General features: G+C 39.7%; 1 long non-coding RNA gene across 1 annotated transcript; it reads right to left on the bottom strand.

Annotated features, from left to right (window-relative positions):
- Positions 1-718: 718 nt before the first annotated feature.
- On the bottom strand, positions 719-3530 carry LOC113408375. Its single transcript, XR_003370292.1, has 3 exons — positions 3461-3530; positions 1096-1176; positions 719-796 (listed from the first exon to the last, which is right to left on the bottom strand). It is a non-coding gene; the product is annotated as an uncharacterized LOC113408375 (long non-coding RNA).
- Between the last annotated feature and the right edge of the window lie 2921 nt (positions 3531-6451).

Raw genomic sequence — 6451 nt, 5'->3', positions numbered from 1 at the left:
TGTATACTAGCTCGCTCGTGAATAAACAACTGCTGGTTTTGTTTGTTTTACTCTCTGGGACAACTTCACTATGTTTTTAAAAGGTAAAAATATGTCAAGGATATAAAATAATGAATTATGAACCTTGCTCACAAGACTGTTCTCTGTATTACTAGATATATGCAAGGCAGTGCTGAGAATGCAGACTGCCAGTACAGGAGCTGTTCTCCTTTGTGAAGAAGGGAGATAGAAAAGGAAAGAGAGCAACTAGGATCCCCCCCCCCCACCTTCTAAGTAACTGAGTGGAGAAATAAAGAGATAAAGGAGAAATTTTCTTCTATTGTTTCTATTTCCTTTCCTGCCAGCTGCCCGGGATGAGGAAAGAAAAATGGCACAAGTATCAGAATAGCCAAAGGCAATCGTGTGTCATAAAAACACAACTTGCTATTACACTGTGATGTCTGCATCATAATATTGCAGTGTTCGGTAGTGATGGCACAAAATCACATACCAATGAAATATGATGCAAATATGACTGTCACAGAATAATTTTGTGGCTCTCCAACTCCAGTTGATGAGAAACGTTAATTACATGTTATAGTCTGAACACAATACTATACATTTTAAAAACACAAGAATATATCGTGCAAAGCTAAAGCAGAAATACATAAAACAGATTTAGACTTTGCTGCTTAGTTTTAAATAAACATAATTAAAAACAAGAAAAAAACTAAACAAACCTGTGGTAGTTGCGGACTCTGTCTACCAATCAAGGTCCACTGACCATTTCTCACTCTGTATCCACTTACCACCTTACCTACAATAAACATTTACCACTGCATGAATATCAGATATAATACTTTAGAAAAATCAACATATTTTGTATTTGCTATTTTTCTATTAAAGATGTATTACTTAAATTAATAGATTGATTTATTGAAGAAAAATATTTTAAACAATTAAGTAAATTTTCTGCTCAAGTTTAAATAATGCGATAATAATATTTTTGGATCTATATTTAACTCAGATTGTAAGGTAAGGTTGGATAGCATTTTAGTTATATTAATTATAAAAAAGAGGCAAATACTTGATATTACAGCAGTAATGAACTCTTACCTAATCGGTGTGTATGAACTCTATAGGCAAAGAGGTGCATTGGATACTTTTGATAATGGCAGGCAATATCTGCATCAACCACTGTTAAAACATAAACAGAAATAAAACATTTTAAAAATGCTACTTATTCATCCAAGGAAAGTGATTTTTACAGTACTTCACGGAAACATATATATTTGGAAGCAGTGTACAAAAATCTGCAATGTAGATTCAGGTTTAAAAGGCAGTGGACAATAATCTCTTACATTTCTATAGGAACTTTAGCCCAAAATGATCCCCAAATACTTTCACAAAGAAACTGACATACAAATTATACACATGGATCACTTCAAGCATTACTGAGATGCATCTACTTCTGGGCTGAAACCTAGAAGCTACAGCAAATAGCTCTTCAACAATTTAGAACAATAAATTTGCTTATATATTATCAGGTTGAACACTACAGAAAAAAACAGATAAGAAACAAAAAAGATAACCACACCAAGGAAACTTAGATAGGCAAATTAAGCATAGTAAAAGAGAGATGATAACAGAGGTTTCATTTTAAAGGTATTTAATGTATAAAAAACACATAATCACAAGGCAGTTTCAGAGAGTCAGATTCAGGCATGGACACTAACGGGGGCTGTGTCTAGGGTCCTGTCTGCTGGAGTGTCTCACACAATCTTATGCCTTTGTGGATGAGGGTTTCCTTTGGGAAAGACTGGGAGCCAGAGTCTGGGGAGAAAGTAAGGCACCAGCTTGCACAAGGGACATGTTGCCCGGCAGACAGCTCTTCTACAGGGGCCTCCTGTAACCAACCGTCTCTTCTTTTTACCATGTCAAAATTGCTGGGCAGGTTAGAGTAAAACAGCCTATAAAGAACTGTTAAAGTGGGTGAACACCAAAAGGTCCAAAGTTATTAATGGAGCTGGGAAATTGGGAAATTTTCATCAAAATGATTTTTTTGACAGAAAATTCAATTTCTGCACAATGAAAATTTTCTGTGAGAAAGTTTCAATTTTGCAGATTTTTTAAAATTTTATTTTCTGTCTGAAAACGCATCAAAATATTTAGCTTCGGTTCAGAGAGACTCAAATAAAAATATTAAAGTTTGCTGAACTGACCTAAAATGTTTATTCAGTGACAGTTAAACATTAGACTGCATTCCATATGGTGGTGCATTGCCCCAGAGGAGTTGTGGTTAGGAGACAATGGGGGCAATCAGGCATCCAAGCTACAACTCCTGTGAGGCAACATACCGCCACAGGGAACTGCAAGGTAATGTTGAACTGGCTCAAAATGAAACACGTTAGGTGTGTTTAATAAACAGAAATTTAACATTTTGATTTGGGAATATCAAAATTTTTTGATTGAAAATACCACAATGAAACATTTTCCCATTTCTGGACCAAAATGTTTTGGAAGTTTTTGTTTCATTAACAAGTTTCAATATTTCAACTTTTCGTCCCAATTTGGGAGAAAAACAGCATTTTGAAATATCAAAAATTCCTGCAAGGAAAGAAATTCCAATTTTTGATAAACTTCTTAGTAAGTAAGGAAATCTGTAGCACAGGAGTTGGCAACCTTTGGCATGCAGCCCATCAGGGTAATCTGCAGGCGGGCCACAGGACATTTTGTTTATTAAGTAAAAATTCGCTGTTCCTGGCCAATGGGAGCTGTGGGAAGCGGCAGCCAGCATGTCCCGGCAACTGGGAGCTGAGGGGGGCTGTGCCTGTGGATGTCCAACGTAAACAAAATGTTTTGTGGCCCACCAGCAGATTACCCTGATGGGCTGCATGCCGAAGGTTGCCGACCCCGCTGTAGCAGATTAAGAGAAAGATCCCAGCAACTTCAGATGTTTCAGTAGGTTGCAGATGAAGTCAGAAAAGGGATAAAGAGTGAAATATTGCAATCTTAGACATTAGCAAATGTTCCTGCATGTATTACATTTTTAAAGAAAAAATAGTCACCTATTTCTGGCCCAAGAAGTGAACTTTTTATTGGCAAGTGAAATGTTTGTTTCTTTAAGTGGAAGAACTAGGCCAAAAAACAAACAAACAAACAAAAACAAACCCCCCCCACTTTAATAATTGCCTACTGATTGTGTAATTTTAAAAAACAAAATCCAAAACAACTTTCAGATGATGTTACATTGATGATTATTCTTCTATAGTATACTGTTAGGCTTTTTGAACCTACTCTGATGGAACAGCAATATAAATTGAAGAGAGTAGGTATTTTTTAGTATTTATTTTAGTTAGCAATAAACTTTCACCTATGATTTTACAATTCAGAGAGTCTCTGTGAAATTATTTTCCATATTAGACAGATGAACACCAGAAGATAAAAATTACACAGATTGCTTTATAGGGTTCTCGCTCACCTTTTTCCCCTGGTGGTATAACAGTATTCACAGACATCATAAGATACATGCCAGCAATCAAAGGTTGCCTGCAGAAAAATAACGACATTTACCTCAAAGCTCCATAAGACAATTAATTGGTAAAATAGTCCTCTGCAGGCTATACGATCCATAACAATTAAAAGTCCCCATAGATACCAAACCTAAATTGTTGTATTTACTATTAAAAATATGCATCCGAAGAAGTGGGTTGTAGCCCACGAAAGCTTATGCTCTAATACATTTGTTAGTCTCTAAGGTGCCATAAGTACTCCTGTTTTTTTTGCGGATACAGACAAACACGGCTGCTACTCTGAAACCTATTAAAAATCAGTTTTCAATGTGGAGATTCATAAAATCATAGGACTGGAAGGGACCTCAAGAGGTCTTCTAGTTCAGTCCCTTGTACTGAAGGCAGGATTCAGTATTATCTAGACCAGGGGTGGGCAAACTATGGCCCGGGGGCCACATCCGGCCCTTCAGATGTTTTAATCCGGCCCTTGAGCTTCCGCCGGGGAGCGGGGTCGGGGGCTTGCCCCGCTCAGCACAGCTCCTGGAAGCAGCGGCATGTCCCCCCTCCGCATGCTGCCCCCGCAGCTCCCATTGGCAGGGAACTGTAGCCAATGGGAGCTGCAGGGGTGGCGCCTGTGGACGGGGCAGTGCACAGAGCCCTCTGGCCACGCCTCCTCGTAGGAGATGGGGGCGGGACATGCCGCTGCTTCCGGGAGCTGCTTGAGGTAAGCACCGCCCAGAGCCTGCATCCCTGACCCCCTCTCCTGTGCCCCAACTTCTTGCCCTAGCCCTGATCCCCCTCCTGCCTTCTGAGCCCCTTGGTCCCAGCCCAGAGCACTCTCCTGCACCCCCAACCCCTCATCTCCAGCCCCACCCCAGAGCCCGCACCCCCTGCCCCGTCCGGAGCCCACTCCCACAACCTGACCTCCTCTTTTCTGGCCCCACCCCAGAGTCCTCACCCCATCCCACACCCCAACCCCCAATTTCATGAGCATTCATGGCCCGCCATACAATTTCCATATCCAGATGTGGCCCTTGGGCCAAAAAGTTTGCCCACTCCTGATCTAGACTATCCCTGACAGGTGTTTATCGAACTTGCTTTTAAAAATCTCCAATGACAGAGATTCCACAACCTCCCTAGGCAGTTTATTCCAGTGCTTAATGACCCTGACAGTTAAAGTTTTTTCTAACGTCCAACCTAAACCACCCTTGCTGCAATTTAAGCCTATTGCTTCTTGTCCTATCCTCAAAGATTAAAGAGAACAATTTTTCCCCTCCTCCTTGTAACAATCCTTTATGTACTTGAAAACTGTTATGCCCCCCTCTGAGACTTCTCTTCTCCAGACTAAAGAAACCCAATTTTTTCAATCTTCAGTCACAGGTCATGTTTTCTAGACCTTTAATCATTTTTGTTGCTCTTCTCTGGACTTTCTCCAATTTGTCCACATCTTTCCTGAAATGTAGCGCCCAGAACTGGATACAATACTCCAGCAGAGATCTAATCAGCATGGAGTACAGTGGAAGAATTACTTCTCATGTCTTGTTTACTACACTCCTGCTAATGCATCCTAGAATGATGTTGGCTTTTTTGGTTTGTTTTTTGCGCAAAAGTGTTACACCGTTGACTCATATTTAGCCTGTGATCCACTATGACCCCCAGATCCCTTTCCACAGCACTGCTTCCTAGGCAGTCATTTCCCATTTTGTATCTGTGCAACTGATTGTTCCTTCCGAAATGGAGTACTTTGCATTTGTCCTTATTGAATTTCATCCTATTTACTGCAGACCATTTCTCCAGTTTGTCCAGATCATTTTAAATTTTAATCCTACCGTCCAAAGCACTTGCAACCCCTCCCAGCTTGGTATCATCCTCAAACTTTATAATTGTACTCTCTATGTTATTATCTATATCACTGATGAAGATATTAAACAGAACAGGACCCAGAACTGATCTCTGTGGGACCCCACTCATAATGCCCTTCCAGCATGACTGTGAACCACTGATAACTACTCTCTGGGAATGGTTTTCCAACCAGTTATGCAGCCACCTTAGTATTTCCCTAGTTTGTTTATGAGAAGGTCATGCAAGACAGTATCAAAAGCCTTACTAAAGTCAAGATCTACCACTTCCCCCCATCCACAAGGCTTGTTACCCTGTCAAAGAAATCAGTTTGGTTTGATATGATTTGTTCTTCACAAATCCATGCTGACTGTTACTTATCACCTTCTTATCTTCTAGGTGTCTGCAAATTGATTGCTTAATTATTTGCTCCATTATCTTTCCAGGTACTGAAGTTAAGTGGATTAGTCTGTAATTCCCCTGGTTATCCTTATTTCCCTTTTTATAGATGGGCACAATATTTGCCCTTTTGCAGTCCTCTGCAATCTCTCCCGTCTTCCGTGACTTTCCAAAGATAATTGCTAATGGCTCAGATATCTCTTCGGTCAGCTCCTTGAGTATTCTAGGACATATTTCCTCAGGCACTGGCGACTTGAAGACATCTAACTTGTTTAAGTAATTTTTAGCTTGCTCTTTCCCTATTTTAGTCTCTGATCCTACCTCATTTTCACTGGCATTCATTAAGTTAGATATCCAATTGCTACTAAACTTTTTGCTGAAAACTGAAACAAAAAAGTCATTTAGCACTTCTACCATTTCCATATTTTCAGTTATTGTTCTCCCACCCCCACTGAATAAAAGATCTAATCTGTCCTTGGTTTTCCTCTTGCTTCTAATGTATTTGTAGAATGTTTTCTTGTTACCCTTTATGTCTCTAGCTAGTTTAATCTCATTTTGTGCCTTGGCCTTTCTAATTTTTTCCCTATATGCTTGCGTTGTTTGTTTATATTAATCCTTTGTAATTTGACTTAAACTTTTTGTAGGACTCTTTTTTGAGTTTCAGATAATTGACCATCTCCTGGTTAAGCCAGTATGGTCTCTTGCCATACTTCCTACCTTTC

Source organism: Terrapene carolina, unplaced genomic scaffold, assembly GCF_002925995.2.
Source record: "Terrapene carolina triunguis isolate 2854851 unplaced genomic scaffold, T_m_triunguis-2.0 Scaffold10959, whole genome shotgun sequence".
Classification (NCBI taxonomy): domain Eukaryota; kingdom Metazoa; phylum Chordata; order Testudines; family Emydidae; genus Terrapene; species Terrapene triunguis.
This window is presented reverse-complemented; position numbering and strand designations above follow the sequence as displayed.